The following is a 19,239-nucleotide window of genomic DNA, read 5'->3' on the forward strand; positions in this document are numbered from 1 at the left end:
CCGCAACCCCGTGGAAACGCGTGCGAGCCATGTCACCAAGGAAGACGCATCGGCGCACGTGGCATATTACTTTCAGCCTCGCTACAAATCCCAAGAGTCTATCCGTTCCTAAACGTATGCCAAGAACGCGGAGAAAATTTTTACGTCGTCGTATCGTTTTCGGGAAGATCCGTACGGTATTCTTCGAGCTGTACAATGCTATCGCAGAAAAAAATGATCAGAGTTACGAAAAGTCGTTTTATACCGCGAACTTATAGATCGTAATAGTTTAGTCGCGTAGCGAACGATATTGATAAAATTATCGATAATAACGGAGATGCGTGCACGCCTGTCCACGAGAACGAAACGAACGTAATTAAAAAAAAATTAAAGCGCTGGATCAACGAAATTTGACGACGAACGAGTTTACGTTATCAGACTTTTCGCGATCGCACGAAGTAACGCGCTTTGGATCGTCGATAATTTTCTCTACTAAGACGCTTTGTCGCGTAAGTTAATTTCGTACAATTTTATCGATTATTTAACGTTTAACGTTTACCGATATTTCGTCGTACACGCTGTTACGCTTAGCACCGATACGTTTAAGCGTGCTTCGTTCAACGTCCAAAAGGGAATGAATTTCGACGTTTTGCCAACGGTTGACGATCTTTTCGCTCCTCGAGTGTCACGCATCGAACGTTGCCTCTTCAAACAGATATTTATTCACATTTATTAGTTTTGACGGAGAAAGAAGGACGGAAAGATAAGTAAGTGCAACGATAAGTTGCTGACACGGACTGTTCGTATCTGTTTCGAGTGGCAACGTTCAACACGTGGCACTCGAGACGGAAACAACATCGCCAACAATGTTACTGCGTAATCGGAGGGATCGATAGATCCGAAGATGAAGGTAAATTTAAAGATAGCGGATCGTAGTCGACGATACGTACGAAAGTACCATCGAATCTAATTTTACCTTCGTACGTCGAGAAATAACAGTGTAAAAAAATAATTCCTCTTCGCGAAAAACGCGTGCCCTTCTTGTAGCGTGCGATGCTCGCGTAAAAAGTTGCTCGTATCCGCTCGGAGATCCATCTCTCCGGACACCACCGTGTCCGTTGGACCGTTAAGGACGCGAGCGTATTCGCCAACAGCTCGCAAAAAGTTTACGGAATCTCGACAAACGGCGGATTTCTAGCAGTTTGCTTCCGATTTCCGTTTCCGATAATCCGCTCGCTCCAATGGGCACGATTCGATGGTTCTGCCGTTGGCCAACGACTTTGACCGGTGCGGACGCCTAGACGCGGCCTGAGACTCGACAAACGAGGATGGACGTGGAAACGCGAAAAAGCGATACGTCGTTGGCGGTTACCAAACGCCGATATAGCGTAAAGCAGGCTTGGCAAAGGGTTTCGCGATGTTCCGTGAAATATCGGACGCTGCGAATTACGAAAAACGACGGTCGAGCATATCGCGCCGGGATCGGAGGTAGAGAAAGCAGGTGTCCGCGGTTCGGATCCGCTCCGGGACAAAGGAGCAGCAGCGCGCGATCGACGCGCTTTTCCCCAAAGTCCGCGGGAGAAAGCACGATCGTGGAAGGAGAAAACGACGTATAGGAGCATGGAGCGGTTCCGGGATCGATAACTGGAAGTCACCGGATATCCTTCGCGGGACGAACCGGCAGGATATCTGCCGCTGTCATCTCGGTACCGCCTTTCCGTTGTTCGCGAACACCGCTTACGCGTGGGAGGGTCCGTGTATCCTTGCTCAAGTTCCTTCGTCCTTATTCTCCTCCTCCGTCTCGAGGCCTTCGCCGCCAAGTTATCTCCTCCCCTTCCACCGAAACTCGCTAGGGATCGGCATCGATACGGGATGACCGTTTTGTATCGTAGCTCGATCTTTCGATCGCACTTCCACGCAACCGACGATTCTTTCGTTTTCCTCAAATGGAAAACCGCGCGAATCGCGGCTGATTTCACAACCACTCTGTTATTAAAATTCGCTGGAATTCGATTCGACCGGTCTTTTTCGTCGTTAAGACGACTCGACGTAGTCTCGATCTCGTCGGATAACGAACGCGCGGCGACCCTTCGTTCGGCGACTGGATTATTCGCAGAATTCGAGGTTCGCAGAACGATTCGAAGCGTCTCGTTCCCATCGCTGAAGAAACAGGCGCGTTTTACCCGTTCCTATACTCTCTTCCTTTTCCTGCTCGCTTCTCCCTTTGACTATTTATCCTTTCGCGAACGTGCCCTGGACACGAGCGAAAATGCCGGCGAACCGGTTCCTGAATTTTTCGTCTACTGCCCGTCCCGGACTTTAGAGACCGGTATTCCTCCGCGTTGCAGGATGCGTAGGCCGTTTCGCGGTGTATCTCGCGAATCGCCGTATCCATTCCGGATACGCAAATTCGTACCACTTATTCGTGTCACGAATACGAGACGCTCGTATCCGCTTGTCAGGTACGCGTCCGTTGCGCGAATCGACCGTGCGCGGACGGATGCGTTTCATCAACAACGCGACTATCAACTTGTTGTCTACGACGCAAGCGAAAATTAAATACAACGTTTAAGTTAAACGAATAATCCGGTACTCTTCGTATCTTTTACACCGACGCTGTAAGATATTAAAGTACGACACGAAATTTTTAAACGCTTCGATCTTTTAAACAGACATCCTACAAAAGGCGTGTTTCTCGTCCTCGCGATAGCGTTTGCGGCGATTGGCAGAAAGATTCTCACGGTTATATCAAAGTTGTTCGAATCAAGTCGAATATCGTCGATTTATTTTACGATCGTTCGCTCCTGTCCAGTCGACGATTCATCGAATACACGTAGATGTTTTGAAATTTCATTCGGTTGGAAATAGAGACGTACCATCGGATACAAAGGACCATCGATCGCGAGTAAACGTACTGCTCCGTCAGCTACCGTTGGCGCGAGTGCAGAGTACGATCGGAAACGACAGAGATAGCAGTAGCGTTGCAGCGTGACCAGGGGTCCGAGTACGCGTCGATATCGACGTACCGATTCGAATAGCCTCGCCAAGGTTTTCGGGAAAAGCGATCGGAACATTGGCAGGTTCCTTCGCTGTGTCTTCTCGACGTTTATCCGGACGATTAAAAACTCGGAGGGCCGGATCGAGTTGGAGGTCTATACTTTACCCCATGGAATCGGAATATTCTCGCGTACTCGTGACGAGATAAAAAATCGCGTTGGTAGCTGGATTTCCGAAACTCGTCGTTTTACGGTGTGATACCGAGTTATATCGGGCGGATCGTTTCGCAACGGACCGCCTAATCGAAATCTTTCGTAAGACGAATACGCCGCGATTCTTATCTCCGAATGAAATAAGAAGCATCGGAACAATAATAATCGTTCTTGGAACTACGGGCCCTTATCAGTGGCGTATTAAAAGGCTGCTCGCGAGCTCGCATTCTTCGACCTTTGCCGAGTAACGGCGAACGATCTCGCCTGCAAATATAACGCTCGATCGATGTGAAACGATCGTTCGCCTTTTATCGACGTTGATCAACTCGAAAGTTAAATCGCAGAAGGGCTGGCTCGTTAATTTTTCCTCGTTTTTCCCCGACTTTCTGAATCGTATTACTTTTACTCTTGCTGTTACCGATTAATCCTTCGCGTTTCTCACTCCCTTTCCTTTTTTTCCAGCGACTGTACGACTATAGCAATTGCGATGAAAAAACTTACGCGTTTCATCGATCTACCGCCTGAAATTTGCCATACGTAGGCGAAAAATTTATTTCGGATACGATAAGCTATATACAGCTGTGTAGCGGCCGTTTATATTTTCTGTCTTTCAGGATCAAAGATAAATCGAAAAAGATACACACGTGTAACGCAACGACGAATGTTAAAAGTAGAGAAAACGCGAATAACGGCAAGACTTCGTCCACGGCAACAAAGTACATATCGTTACTGTTATATTTTACGACTAAACCAAACGAAAGCGTTATTCCTTCGCAGATTTACGAACGAACGCGTCGCGGTTTATCCGTAAGTGTTCGGACGAGACTCTGTTTACGCGATCGATCTATGCAGGTATATATTCGCGCTTCGCGTACTCGCCATAGGCATCGTTCCATTGCACCAGAAACGAATACGTCTGTGTCGAAAAAGTCGAATCAACGTTCGGTTACCTCGAACCTTCTCGCTGCACGTAAATCGAATATCGAGATTAACGATTTAAATACAAAGCGGAGGAAACGAATTTTCCTACGTTCGAAATTCGTGAATTCCGATTCCACGAACCGAACCAAGCGTCTAACTTTACTCCTACGTGATCGTATTTCCAGGGAAGAAACGCGAAAGGGATTTTCCAGCGAATTCCCAAGAGGCGATATTCCGTACTTCTCGAAGGGAACGGTTCCCGAACGTAGGTACATTTTGCGCAATGCAGGCTCTACAGCGACACTTTTTCATCGATCTCCATCCATGGAACACAGATTTGCGTCGCTATATCTCGGATGCGCGCGCGTGCCAACGAACAAGCACTGGCTCGTTACAGCTCTATAAACGCTTATAGCGTTTCTTATCTCGGATTTAGCGTAAAGAAACGTTCGCTGTAAACATTGTTATCTGCTATTGGCTTAAATTATTTATTAATTTATTCGATTTATGAAATCGAATTTCTAGTTTCCTTCTGTATTTATCGAATTCGTTTTCCAAGCCGATAGGAATACCGCATCGTTGCTAGAAATCCGTAAACTTTTGTCACTGTCGATCGATTCGCGTTAAGTAATGTTATAATTAACGAGACATATTTTAATATCGACGTTACGTATTTTAACCTTTTAATTTTAATAATAAAACCTTTGTCCTAGTAATATTCTAACGATATCGAGCGGTATCGATTTGAAATTTATGGCTCGTTCTAACGGTGGTATTGTTACGATAAAATTGGATCAAAGGTCAAAGCGACACAGATTTCACGGAGATTTGACACTGATACGACGTCGATAGCTAAATCGACAGACGTTACGTCGTGTTGTGCGAGAAACGCACGGTCTCGGATAATCGATGGTCTTCGATTCGTCGAAAAAAAAAAAAAAATAAAACAAAGTTATATCGTAGCACGAGTTAAAAACGCTAGAATTAGATACAGATATCTAATCCCTTTCGACTTTAAGATTTGTTCGTTCTTTTCATAGTATTACGTCGTAATTGTACGATAACCGACCACCGTGTGAAAAGCACGCGAGAAGAGTTTTAAAAATTGAATTTAAAGATATTATTAAAATATCGGTGTTCGATAAATATCGTAATCAGGAATTACGCGATATTAACGTGTACATAGGTACGTATAAGAGAAAGATTTTCTCTTATAAAAGCCGTGACCCCGATCCATACACGTACGTACGTAATTACGAACCAAAATATAAATTCTAATTTTACTTGAGACGATAACCACCACTACTATTAAAACTTATCACGGTTGACTTGGAGTTAAGATACAAACTCGCTTTACCGGAGACGATAAGCTGCATTGCTATTTATCCGCTGACTTTTAATCGTACCAAAGGGTCGCTGAAGCGCACGTTGCTGCACGCGCGGTTGATCGATCCGCGAAAAGGGCTTTCACTTTCCGTCACGAATATCCAAATATATCGTATTCGTTTGGAAACCGTGATCCCATCGATAGGATAATTATACAACGTTCTCGATAACTCTCAATTGCGAAATATCGAACGTCGAATCTAGCAAGCGCGCTACACCGTCGTCCAACGTATCCCGAACGGAAGAATGACGATGGAACGGAAGAAGCGATGATGACGATACCGTATCTGCCGTGTGAACGACGCGATACGCAATCCGTCGCAAGGTTTCGCCTTCGCACGAACGGTATCGCCGGCGATCGAGATTTTCCATCTCGGAATGCGCGAAATCTCGACGTCCGATTCGGAATAGCGATGCCGTCGAATCGTCGTCGCGTGAACGCTTGCATCGGTATACGCGTATATTAGGTAGGTACTTTTGAAACGAAGTCGTAAGCGCGGTCGCTTCCAAGTCCACGGATGTTACGGTGAATGGCTTCGTTCGCCATTGTCAAACGCGACGATCCGGCTCGAGCGAGGTCGTTCGCGAGCTTTCGAGATCCGTCCTTCCTCGGACTGCCTACGAAGGTACACGGCTGCCGCGTGGCCATAAGCCGTGATGATCGCCGAGCGAGATCGTATCTGTTTCGCTCGTCTGCGATCTTCGCCTCGATCGTACTTCTGTAACCTCTGCGCGTTTGCAATATTTTTCCACGTATTAATACGTCAATACGTAAATACCGACTTTTTCTCATCCGACGAAAGCGGACAAACAAGTATACAAAAGATAAACATAGCCGTCTTTGTATAGCCGAACGTTGCTTTACCACGAGTACGTATCGTACTAACAACGGACGTACTCGATAAATAAAATCATAGTAAATCGGTGGAAAATACAGCGTAGTAATGTCGTGTTACGCTTTGATTGAAAAATCCTATTCGAAATCTGTCGACGCGTTCCGTTCAAAATTGGGCCAAACGTTCGGCGAGTTGCGATTTTCTAGATATCGGAAGAAGGAATAAGGTTCGTTCTGACGTAACCGATAATGAAACTAATCGATGATCGAGCAACGAGGATCTATCTTATTGCGTTCTAGAAATAATTCGTACGCGGAGATTAAGACGCGGAGATTAAGAAACTTCGAAGAATCATCGACCCGTTCGTAGCTAGCAGTACCGAATAAGCCAAATAAATCAAAGAAATTGACACTTCGAAGCACCGATATGAGGGAAATGCCGGAACAAGCGAAGTATAGCGCGTTAGAGCAAAGTCGATCGTAATGATCGTTGCGTAGTCGAGTGCTGGTCGAGTCGGAGGCATCGTTGCGACACCTCGATCTTTCTCGTCTTTTCGATGTCGATGAATTTTTGAAGGATGAGAAGATAAGGAGCGAAAAAGATTTTCGTTTACTCGGTCGCGTATCTTCCTTTGTCCCTGTCGGAAAACATAAACTTATCGGCTTATCAGGCAAGTTTTTTTTCTCTGGAACGCCTAGCACGTATCACCGTGAGGCAACGTCCACGATGGTTCGAGCGATCGCATTTTTCGTTGGAATCGCGCAACTATCCCCTTCGCTGTTAACCGATAACGAATCGCGATATTAGTTGGTTTTGCAACTTGTACGTCGTTGACGAGGTCACGCGCGATCTTTCATCGAGAGAGTTTGTTTTGAGAAAAGAAAAGACCGTTGATCTCTGGATGATTCGAACGCGTGTACACATTCACCACCGAATTATGTTACATACACCACGTGTATTTTCCTTTTCATTTCGCACGTTTTCAGCTTCTGTTGGACAGAATGATTTTTGGCTCCGTAATCGGCTCTCTTACGACAACGATACAAAACCAAGTTCTTTTTACATAATACAAAACAAAACAAACAAATTAACGATACAAAACAAATTATGTCCGTTAAAATTGATATATGTATATATAGTATATATATACTCGACAAGATCGAATCTAACGATACCAACTACCGTTCTACGATTGAGACAAAAATTAACCTGTTTCTCTTTTAGTTACTCGATCGAGTTTCCGTGAAAACACCGGAAACGTTGCATCTTCCTATAATGAAACAGTTACAACGGTGTAACCCATCGACCACTTAACGCCTAACGGTTAACCGAAGCAGAATCGTCGAGGACTTGGGGTCTTAATCGATATTCAAAGAGTAATCGCGATAAAGATACTCGCTTGTACGACCCCTAAACAGTCGAGGTTGCTTTACAGCCTCGAGACGTGTCTTTGCGAGTCATGGAGTCGAAAATGGTCACGTTCGCTCGATTAAGACGGCGGTCGCGGAGCCGGCTTCCGCCGTCACCGTGTTTCGCTTTAAAGGCATTCTACGTATTGGCTTGTTCGGAAAACTCGTCCATCGTATCGTAGGTAAATTAGAAGATTACGCGTATATTTTGATACGCTCGCTCGTATCTATCCTCCCATCGTCTTTCCACCTGCTCTTCCACGTGCTTTTCCGATGCTCGTACAAGTATTTGGAAAATCGATATTTTTATTTTATCATCGGAAGAAATAAAGGGAATAAACGGAGACCGACCTCCCGAGATCTTTTTAATTTTTAAGATCGAAGAAACTATTACGCAGATGCTGTACATTATTACGTAAATAGGACAGCAGCGTTCTTTCGTTATCTTCCAAGTGCTATAACCGTAGAAAAATCAATCGATTACATCGAGACTTTTTTCAAAGACAGGCGAAAAGATCGATCTCTAGACTGCACGTGCGAGAATTTCGTACGCATTCGTTGACTCTCGTTCGTCTCGACGTGTTCAAAGGCTGCTACTACTTGAAAAAAACCCGAGAAAAATTCGTCGAACGAGCCATCGATGGCCACCAAGCTCGTAAGCGACGATTCGAGACTCGCTGGCAAGGAAATGGCGTGTCATGACTGTTATCTGTCCTCGATGGAGGTTCGTCCGCGCGTCAGGAGAAAGAACGTATACACAGGAAATCCCTGGCCGTGCTACGAGGCTCCGTTTCCGGCGATATCACGCGCCTTATCGGTCGTCCCGGAAAACTTGGTTTAACGCTCGTTATTTAAGCCCACGTATTTATTTTCTACTTGGATATTTCGATTCTCCGAACGACTTCCCTTTCGTTCATAGACAACGGATAAGAGTGGGCAATTTCGAAGGTTCGAAATACGATTTGTCAAAGTGGGATGTAAATATCTTTACCATCGTCGTTTCGTTATACGTTTTGAGATAAATTAAAATTTATCTCGTATAACGTATCGCGTATAACGAACTCGTTTGGCCGATGATACGTCGAGGGTCGTTACGAAAATAGGTGGCAAACGCAAAGTTCGATTAGCATGTTGTAAGCGTAACGCGCATAATACGAGGCAGTCGTTGGCGATACCGACGTTACGACCACGTTCCATCGATCTACTGGTTTTCCAAGCTAACGATTCTTCGTGTCCGATTCGTTAACGCGATTACAGTTTCCCAATCGTCGTCATAATCTCGATTTATATTCCGACGTCTAACGATCATCGTCGAACGAAATATGTCCCAAGTTACACAAACGCGTTACACGGCGTGATGCAATCGCGGACTAGAAAAGGCATATTCGAATCACCACGCGAACGCGTTTTCTTGCTCGCGGGTTCGCGCGTCTTTCGTAAATCGTTGCGTCGTAATACCTAAAATCTTTCTGTCTTTGTTTGCAAAATTATACCTTCGATACAATCTTTAATGCAACTTTTAACGTTCGCCAAAAGTATTTCGTTCTAAAAAAAATGTTCACTCGTGATATATGAAAATTCCTCCTCGGCTGTCTTTTCTCTTTTAGCGTTCCTTGTATTTGTCAAGTATCGGATTAATTGGTTAGGGCAATATCGTGTTTCGCGGTATCGCGTACTCGAGATTCGTTTAGTCGGATGAAATGCGAAAGGAAGAAAACGGAAGAAAACTATTATATTTTTATATTAGCTGTCTAATACGACGCGTAATACTTTTCGATGTAAAACTCCAGGTTGGTACAGGTAATAAACAGGTAATAAATTACAAAGCAAATAAACATCGAGGAAAAGAGAAATGGCAGTTGTCGGGATTGGTATTATAAATCATCGTTACTAGCCTGCCAAGTATCGCTGATAATTTCCTACGTACGTATCTACCTACCTATTTATCTATGTATAAATTGGCGATACTTTCACGTAGAATCGTAATCGTATCGCGACGTCGACAAAGATGATCGCAATAACCGTTGTAATATCGCGAAAGATGGAGATTTTTACGGAACATCGAGACTAGTATTTATGGTTATTTTGTTATTTACGTTCGCTCGATAGCCGCTTACACAGAACGTTGCGCTCCGAGTTGCGAAAAAGGAGAACGATACGATTCAGTGGAATCGGATATCTAAAAGCCAGTTTTTGTAATCGGATGCAATCCGAATTGATTAAACGAGACGTTGCACCACGATAGTTGTTCCCTCTTACGAAAAGCAAGCTCGGCGACTTGCACGGTGGGGGCGATGCGCCACGTCTCGCGTAATCGGCGCGAATCGATATTAAAAAAAGAAGTCATCGAGCGTGTTTTATCGAATCGATATTTCGATATTATAGGAATCGTTGTTGGACGTCCTATACGTTGCAAACAAATAGAAAACAAAGCAAAGATAAAATAAAATTATTTATATGTAAAATCTGACGGTGAATCGTAAAATGGCAAGGTCTGCGTATTGTCACGCGTAAGTCGTGCATTTGATATTTTTCGAAAGAACGCTTAACGTTAGAAGAAAGATGGGGCTGGATACCGACGACTAAAACGCAGACTGGAAATTGCTAAGACTAATTATCTGTAAAATTCAGCGATGCAGTGACGGGCAACGAGATATAGGTATTACGATTGGCACGAGTCGATATCGTGCGATCGACAAGACGGACGATACTCGAAGAAGGATTTGCAGTGATCGTTTACTACTTGCGTAGTTCGGTAGCAGAGATAAGATCGAAATAAAATTATAGAAGTTTGCTTGGAAAATTTGGCAACTTAGCGAGAAGCAATCGAGTACGTTACGCAAAGTCGCTGTTACGTAATTAGAACGAATCGATATTTGACGAAACGTATAGAAACTATGGCACGATCGTACGTTGTAACGACGAAAGAGAATTTCAGATCGAATTTAAAATGATTTTCCCGCACAAATGTCCGTCGACGTAGAATCGCGCGCTAACTAAAGTTTCGTTCAAATAGGTCGAGTTCGTGCGAACAGCGTACTGATCGCGTATATCGAGGCTAAAATTAAAAAATAAGTAGTCGGAACGCAGAACGATCGACTTTCGAGCGGCGCGCGTTATTTCCTTGGTCGATCGAAAGAAAGAAAACTTTCCAATAGATCGGCAAGCGCAATTTCATCGATCCACGGGTTGTAATGCTCTCCACGTTCGACATACCCCGTAAAAGTGTACGAACGCTCGTACGACGAAGGATCTTTCCGTCGTTTTCACCATACGTCGCATTCGCGTATCTGTGCCTGTATTTATCGATCGCAGTTTTTCGAACGGTTCGGCGACGGATAACCGATATCACCGCGTTCGAGACTGCATCGACGACAGAAACGACGGTATACTAATTTGCCTGACAGGTGTGAATTTTAGTGCGTTAAAGGAAGGACGCGACGCGACACCGCGAAGGACACCGCGACGGAACGAAAGATCGAACGGCCGCTGCCTGGACGCATGCTATATCGCACGTAGCGGCAAGGTGCGTAGTAACAGATCTTTGATATTGCGTGGTAAAGTTGTACTCGGCTCGTTACACAATTTCGCGCAGCCGTTGCAAACCTCCTCTCCTTTGTTCGCGATAATTCCCTCCTCGCGATTTATGGCCGCCCCGACGACGGGTTTGCAAACGAAAAAATCACCAGTGTATTCTCCGATGAGACGGCATGTTTGAATATCGTACGCGTTAAACGGCAATGCCAAGCAACGTCGAAAATAACAAGTTAAATATTCTCGAACGTATCGTAATGGTTAACTCGAGTATCGGTCCCGCAACGACGTTAGAAATTGTTCGACTGCCAGCGGTGTAAAAAATCGTGGATTATAAATTTGCCGATCCAGACGCGTAATAGACAGGCGACAAGGTTTACGATATAAACGCTTCCTACGCAAATGTCTTGCCGTTGGTTAAGTTCTTTAACCCAACTTCTTTCGTAATCGTTATTGTCCGCTTTTACGCGCGTCATCGGTAAAAATTTGTAATCGAAGGTCAGAAACAGCCACGAAGATAATTATAATATCGTTCTGCGTCTTTGTTCCTCGTAGGTTCGCGTTCGTGCATAATTTCCCAGCGATAACGCAAAATACGCGTTGTCTCGAATGTCTCGTTGGTAAAATTAAGAAAAAGCGGAAAATAAAGCGATATAATGGAGAATCGAAGGACTCGATATTTGAACAATTTCTAGACGAACGAGTCGCAGTCGATAGCATCGTCCCTCTTGCTTATCCAAGCGATCGATGAATTTATATTGGAACATCGGATACACCGTGGAAATCTAGTTTAGAGTTTTTAAAACGTGAAATTATTCGCGTATTTTCTTTCGCGGATTTGTAACGAGATAGTAACGAGAAGGAAAAATGCGGAGAGAATTTGCCGGAAAGTTCCGAGTCGTTACCTCCGAGTTGAGACTCGCGAATCGTATTCCGTTTTATTCGTTCCTTCGTTTTCGCCATCGATTTAAAAATGAACTGTAAAATGAAAATGTAACTTTTGTCGTAGAATTTATCTGCCTGCTTATTTTTCTTATTGACGAGCGATAGAAGAAAGAAGAAAGATCGTTCGCGCCTTGCGTCAGATTATTTTATCGGAGCGTCGTGTTTGGTGGTCGATCGATCGCGTTGTAACGATCTCTTTCTTCTTTTTCAAACGATCGGGCTCTCTCGTACGCTTTTCTTCGATAGACGTTCCATTCGCGTTTCTTTCTTACGTATCTCTCTTCTTCTTTTGCGATACTTTTCGGGATTTTATAAATCGAGCGATAACGACTTATCGAATAAAATGAACGTGAGATAACGATAAATTGCATTCAAGGTAATGATACAAATATTTCGAAAAGTTCGTTACGTCGTACCAGCAACGCGAAAGCCTCCGATAAAACGTAGAAAATTGAAATAGGAGCAAACGTTTTAACGCAAAATGCGCTTGTATCGGTTTATCGATTTATTCCTTTCTTCTGACAAATTAATCGACGATTTTTCATCGGCATCGCGTCTCCGTTCGTCCCTTTTCCATCGAAACGTTATATTCGACGAGCCATGCGTTATTTATAAAAGTCGAGCGACAAAAGCGCGTCAGCTTGTAGTCGTCGGAAGTAACAATTTTTACAACGATTGCCTACGTCATTACTTTTTCCTCTCCGTCGCATCGGCCCGTCTCGTGAGGCATCCGCAAAAATAGTTTCGACCGTGAACATAATCGTACGTCCGGCTCGTTTACCATGAGAATGACCGCGCGACTGCTGTCTGCAGTCCGATCGACCGTTCGTACGAGCCATTGCGAAAGAAATAGCAAAAATTCGCCAAACGACGATGATCACGAAATTCGTTGTCTTGGAAATTGTTAACGTCGATGACCGGTTGAGAGGCAAAGATGCGAATCGTACAAAATATCAAGTCCATTTTCCATCGTTTTTTTTTCCACACAAAAATAACATTTGCAGATTTTGAACAAAATGTTCAAGCGTGATTTTCTAAATGCGATTACACGCAATTCCCTTTATAATTTATCGTCGTAACATACGTCAGTATCGAGACAAGGGAAATGTACGTTGCGCGAAAATTCATCGTACCGTGTAAAGTATAATTTCTTTGCTATTTATGCTTTCTACGGTCTCTGTACGAAATTAGGATAGAATGCTATAAAGGTTCCGTCGTAACGTTACACGTGTCGTTTCGTTACAGTTTCTTCCGCGCGATATCGAATATTGAAAATCGGTACGTAAGTAGTACGATTTGAATGTCTCGCGCTTTTTTCTTTTTTTCTAACAATCTTTATTTCGTTATCTCTTTCGAGAGATGTTTTGTGAAAAAATTCAATAAAGTACGACGATACTCTTTAAAACGGAACGATACGTCGTTTTATTTTTAAATGACGAAGAGTTGGCAAACATCCCGATATTTTTCCGTACATCCAGGATTACTGGAACCGCTTTCTATAGAATTGACGCGATATTTTGTAAAGTCGAAAAGGTATACGGATCAATTTTTTATTCTAGTTTACATGATAAATACATATATGCGTAGATATACAGGGTGGTTGGTAACTAGCGGTACAAGCGGAAACGTTTCGAACGATTGGCTCTTACGAGTGACATCAAGACGGTGGACCAATTTCGGAACGAAACGAGACTCTTACGCCTTACGAGGAGGAGCCGATATCTTGGCCAGGAAATGCACCAGCGGACCGCGGAACTAAAAGAAGCAGGCCATCGGACTTCGGGTCCAAGTGCTACCACTGTGGGGCCCCCGGGTATAGAGCGACGGCGTGCCGCAAGAGGATGCGGAGCGAAAAGCAGAGGAATACGCGACGCTAGGAAGGAAGCCGATCAGCTACACCTAACCCGACATATACATATTACCTTACACAGGCAATATATAAATGTAAATGCAGATAGCGAATATACGTACAGAAGAGAAACGAGCGTACTTAAGAGACTCTATTATTACGTATAAAGTTGACAGTATACGATTTTTATAAAAATCAAAAAATCGGATGGAAGAACTTTGCTACATAAAGTTCAAATATTAGTCGCGTGTTTTCTCTTCTAAATTTTTATCTTAGATTTATCCTACTTTCAGTATACCGTTATAAAGTTTGTAAATTTCTTCGACTTGTCATTATGCTGTTATCGAAGCAAACTATTCGTCATAGAAGTTACATAGGATAAAGTAAAAAAAAAATTGTAATCAATTATATTCTTTCGAGAAAGGACAGTACTTCTCTCTTTCTCTCTCTCTCTCTCTCTCTCTCTCTCTCTCTCTCTCTCTCTCGTTTTATCTTCATCGCTGTCTAAACTCCACCGATTAAAAACAAAAGCGCTACGAACGATGTCGTCGAATCTTACGCAATTTCTCGTGAAATATCTCTCAACAGCATGCAACGAGAGTCTAGTTTTACATCAACCTAACCATAGATAAAGATTTGTCACGTTCTTCGGTCGTTGCAGTTGATCGATCAAAGGTTCAAATGCCGCGAGATCTTGGTTCGTCGACCATCTAATAAACAACGATCTAACTCGCTTTATCTACCTATAATAATCGGTAATAGATCTCACGCGATGCCGCGTAAATACGTAGCACGAGATTACAACTAGTGGTACTTTTCCAAAACAAGTGTTCGTGACACAGGAAATCGTGCAACCGTTGCACAAATCTTTCAAATATTTACGAAAGTTGACGAATTTTTGAATCATCGAGACAACGATATTTTCGTCGTCGTGTCCTATTGTCTTCGAAGAACGAGTCAGCATCGCATACCTTTCGATGAGTAAGTTCCTGGGTATAATTGAATCACGAACAAGCCGATCTTTTTGGTACGTGCACAGTGTACACGCCTCGCAAAGAGCCGCGGCTAAGCTAATCGACAAGCTGCGACATGTCGCGTATTCTCCACCGATATTCCACCTATCTACCGGACGATCGTTATCGGTTCGCCCACCAAATATCTGCGAAATTTGTAAACCTATATAGATACTTGGAAACCGTGTTAGATTTTGCCGTTGGCGCAGGTTTGTTTGCAAGAGAAAATTTTTCAGTGGTATTGTGGACTTGTCGTTAGAGTTGGTTTTTCTCCGTCGTAGTACGAAAATACGATTATTTTAACGTTTCGATCGATCGATCCACCAAATCGTCCACTCGACTTCGAGTGTTAATTTGCTCGAAGAATCGCGGCTGCTATGGTAAGGTATCGTTGGTTTACGCCGAAACGGATCGAGTTTGCGACGATCTACGTTTCGGCTTCGGAGACCGTGTAAACAAAAGTATGCCGCTGTTTATCTATTTCTCGACAGATATAATTACAAGTTACAGATACGTACAGTATATCGTAGAATATTATAATACCGCGAGTGTAAAATATTTTAAAAGTTCTTTAACCAGTCTTCAACCAGTTCAGTTTCTGAGTTGTAGACCGGATAAACAGAAACGAGTAGTTTGTAGATGACGTGATAGATAATTAATCGATCGAATTTCCACAAGAACTTTGACATAAATAGTTCGACAACTTTTCTCGTTCTGTGCGTAACTCGCGACAAACCTTGCCATTTGCGAGAATATTTTTATTAACGACTTTAACGGGCAATTGCGTTTGTTTTTTTTTTTTTTTTGAATATTTTCACGAGGTCGATACGTATGTACGTATATCGGAAAGAAGGGAAAATAGATTCGTCGTTAAAGAACGAAGGTCGCGCGTCCAGTGTACTCGTTCGGATCAACGATAACTTTTCGCAATCACGGTTGGTCGATGACTTTCCGAATTCATTAATATCCGTTTTATTTACGCAACTTTCGTACTACGGTAGATACGATTCTAAACATCGTATCTGATTTATCGGAGGCCGAGTTATCGATTCCTCGAGCGGAGTATCGTCCTTCCTAGAGTAAATCGTTGGCTTTTCACGGAATGATCGAAATAGTAAGTTGTTTTAGAAATAATCTTCGACGGAAAGGTAACGAAGACAGACGAAACAGAAACAGGAAGACGTACGTATGCGAAAATGCGTCGGGGAATCGATGGAAAACACTAGACCCAAGCGACTCGTAAAACCATCCAAAACGCTTTTTATCGTCGAAAATAAGGCCTGGAAGATGAACGGCGCGGCGGTTGCGAGCAACGCTATCGAAATTCTGTTCGTAACAAACATACCTTAGCCTTGAAGACGTTTCAGACCGTATACGAAGATAAAATTTCTGCGCCGATAGCTGGCGAAATATCGCGCGAGAATCGAAAGGACCGAAATCGCAATTTAAATTCTAGAAACAGGAATGAACTACGATTAACATTTCAATTGGCAAAGCTAAGCTTCGCTTGTATATTCATAGGTCGTTAACAGGCGTTAAATTAACGTGCGAGATAAAAATATGACAAACCGACAAATAAAATAAGGATGCGAAACTAATCGATGGCCGAACGGAGAAGAGAACATTTTCGTAATACATACACACGTATGCTTATATACACATGTATATCGTGATTGCTCTTATTCTTTGTCCGGATTAGATACGTTTGAATTCGAATAACTTGATTTCAAAACATTATTCAGCTTGAAGCGTTTTCGGTTCGGTAGCGAGAATAAAAGTACGTAATACGATCACACGTCGTTACTTTTAAATCGCGGGATATTTAAAAAGAATGTTGCAAGATTTTTACTGTCGGATAGGTAGGAAAAAGGTAGCTCCCCACAAGTTTACAAGAGTTCCGAATGGAACTCTCAGAGTCTTATCCATTTGAGATTTCTTTCTAGTCATGTTCCGCGGTTCGTATTGAGACACGGGTGAAACAAGCATAGGTGCGAAGTACGAATGCGATCGTGAGTACCCGAAAATCCAGTACGTTGATTATTGCTCGGACCATTAAGAAAGAAGAATCGAAAACGCCTGCATCGCTTACGTGGCTACTTCGAATCGAAGATGTCCAACGATTCTCGAGTTTCATACGTACGAGCGCTTGGGCAACTTCGACTTATAATAAACGATATTAAAAATAAAATTTTGTAAAACACGTCTACGTAACTACGTTATCGGACGGTTGACGCATATTATCGAGATGTATCGTTTCCGGAACGCGGCGAGCCGCCGTGTTTTTCGTTGACATACATGGATCGGCTTGAATCATCGAGCCGCGAAACGAAGCAACCGGCACCCACGTAAGTGGCAGAATCGAGTGCGTTAAAAAAAAGCATTATGTTGGCCAATATCCGGTCTGGGGCCTGAGCTCGTTTGGAAATTCGAAGGCCTGCTCCGGCTCCGGCCGTGATCCACCACGCAATCCGCCGTATCTCGTCGGACCAGCGTCTATATTTACGTGCATAAATATACCTTTTACAATAAACGTTTTTCAGTACGTTATAACGCGGCAGAATGTATTTAGCTTTTTCCTAAGCGAGACAATCGGGATATTATTATCGATATCCTTAATACGCAAAACTGGTTTTAATTAAAAGTCTTTACGATCGAAAGAAAACGTTTAATTCGTCCCGATTTCATTTTTTGGCAAGCTTACTCTACTGTTATTACGTATAGTACGTATTATTCCGAAATGGAGTTAATTGCTTGTAAGGTAATAAAAAAAAAAGGGAAAAGAGAAGAGAATTTTTTTTAAACTAACGTAAAATCGACTAAAAGTGGATTTATTTATTAAATTTATTAAATTTAGCGCTAATCGAGTAAAAATAAAATTACCTCGGAAATAATGAGATTTCTTATCTCAAAATATGAAAATACAGGTTGTTAAATAACGTTGTTATCAATTAGCAAACAGGTTATCTTCGTATTTAGTATTTTTTCTTCGCATCTATAAGAGAAGAGAGCTTCGAGGCTGAATGTATTTCAAGAAATGACCTGAGAACGACGTACTTGTATCTCTATGTGGCAAAAAGTACGTGCAACGATGATACGATTTCTCACGGTCATCGTCATGGCGAGGTATACGTGGGTGAGGTTACGTGCCCTTAGTTGCCACCGATTGTTTAAGCGTGCCTCCAGCGGTTGCTAAGGAACGTTAAGGTAGGTCAAGGGCACGTCGTTTATGCGAAACGAATACGTCCAATGTGTCTACTCCTTCACCGACTACTTTTCACCGATCGAAAGAGAATTCGATATGGAATTTAGAATAACCAGTCGTACCACCTACTTGTTAGCCTTAAAGACTTTTACATAATAAGTACGTATATCCTTTACTTTTGTTTTCAAGACGAAACATAATTTCGTGTCGGAAAATGGAAAATTTCGATATAACGAATTTCGATCGACGCGACTCGTAACGCGGTAGTAGCGCAAAAGCTAACGTAGAAGCAATTAGTGTCATGGATAGTCTGTTGTAAACGTACAAAAAGTTTACGTGTATGACCGCGTGTCGCGGTTTAGGATGCCCACGTACGCACTGATGTGGCCAGTAGCGCAGCTCTAGCCGTCGAGGCCCTTTTATCTCATGCTCCGAAGGAACAAACTTTTCTCGATATTTTCTTTCGTCGTTATTGTACGATGTTTTGTAACTTTCTCGCGTATTGCGTCATCATGCAAATTAAGCGTAAACGAAGGATATACTGTAAGGCGTATAAGAGCTAAATAACGACATGCTGTATCGGTAACGTAACCGAAACCATAGAAAACCCATATTCGTATCTTGAAATGTACAACTGAAATTTACAACCAATATAGGTTATGCGGGAGAAAATAAGAGCGTACCGATACAACTTCAGCGTGTACAATAAACAAATTTCTTTTTCGTATCCACGCGATACATCCTAGTCCCTTGAACCGTATCGTCGTCCGATGATTAAGAAAAAAGAGGTAACTCACCGCAGGAAGCTCGAAACAAAAGAACGCGTCCTTCTTTGTAATTTGTCATCTAAATTTGAATCACGTTTTCACGAGCACGATAAACACGCGAGGGCACCGCACAACGCGACGTACTTGCGCCGACACTGTAAATCTATCAAACACGCATGCGCGTTTACG

At 43.0% G+C, this 19,239-nt stretch overlaps 2 protein-coding genes across 2 annotated transcripts in view; both read right to left on the reverse strand.

The window, feature by feature from the left end:
- LOC100741584 (chromatin complexes subunit BAP18) overlaps positions 1 to 19,180 on the reverse strand; it is a 43,694-nt gene extending 24,514 nt beyond the window's left edge. The window contains exon 1 of the mRNA XM_024367982.2: positions 19,081 to 19,180. The gene's annotated coding sequence lies outside the window, so the exon portion shown is untranslated. The remainder of the gene's footprint in view (positions 1 to 19,080) is intronic.
- LOC100742514 (probable RNA methyltransferase CG11342) overlaps positions 1 to 19,239 on the reverse strand; it is a 42,148-nt gene that overhangs the window by 22,078 nt on the left and 831 nt on the right. The gene's annotated exons all lie outside the window — the stretch shown is intronic.

Source organism: Bombus impatiens, unplaced genomic scaffold, assembly GCF_000188095.3.
Source record: "Bombus impatiens unplaced genomic scaffold, BIMP_2.2 scf_0377, whole genome shotgun sequence".
In the NCBI taxonomy this organism is placed as follows: Eukaryota; Metazoa; Arthropoda; class Insecta; order Hymenoptera; family Apidae; genus Bombus; species Bombus impatiens.